Raw genomic sequence first — 242 nt, 5'->3', positions numbered from 1 at the left:
GGGGCAACTGCACTCAGTTCCTGGGGCCTCTCTGGGAGACACTGTGGGACACATCTCTGACTTATCCTACCATCGGGCAAGGACGCTGGGATATTTATGCTCCAAGTCCCACCTATCAAGCCTGCCCGAGGGGCTCCAACACCCAGGCACCTCCCCAGGTGGGCTGGGCGGAAGCCCTTAGGGCAGAGCTTACCCTGCTCTGGGAGGATGCGGTGGTGACTAGTCCAGCACCAGACGTCTCC

This window comes from Equus asinus, chromosome 29, assembly GCF_041296235.1.
Source record: "Equus asinus isolate D_3611 breed Donkey chromosome 29, EquAss-T2T_v2, whole genome shotgun sequence".
Classification (NCBI taxonomy): Eukaryota; Metazoa; Chordata; class Mammalia; order Perissodactyla; family Equidae; genus Equus; species Equus asinus.
Note: the sequence above shows the minus strand (reverse complement) of the source record.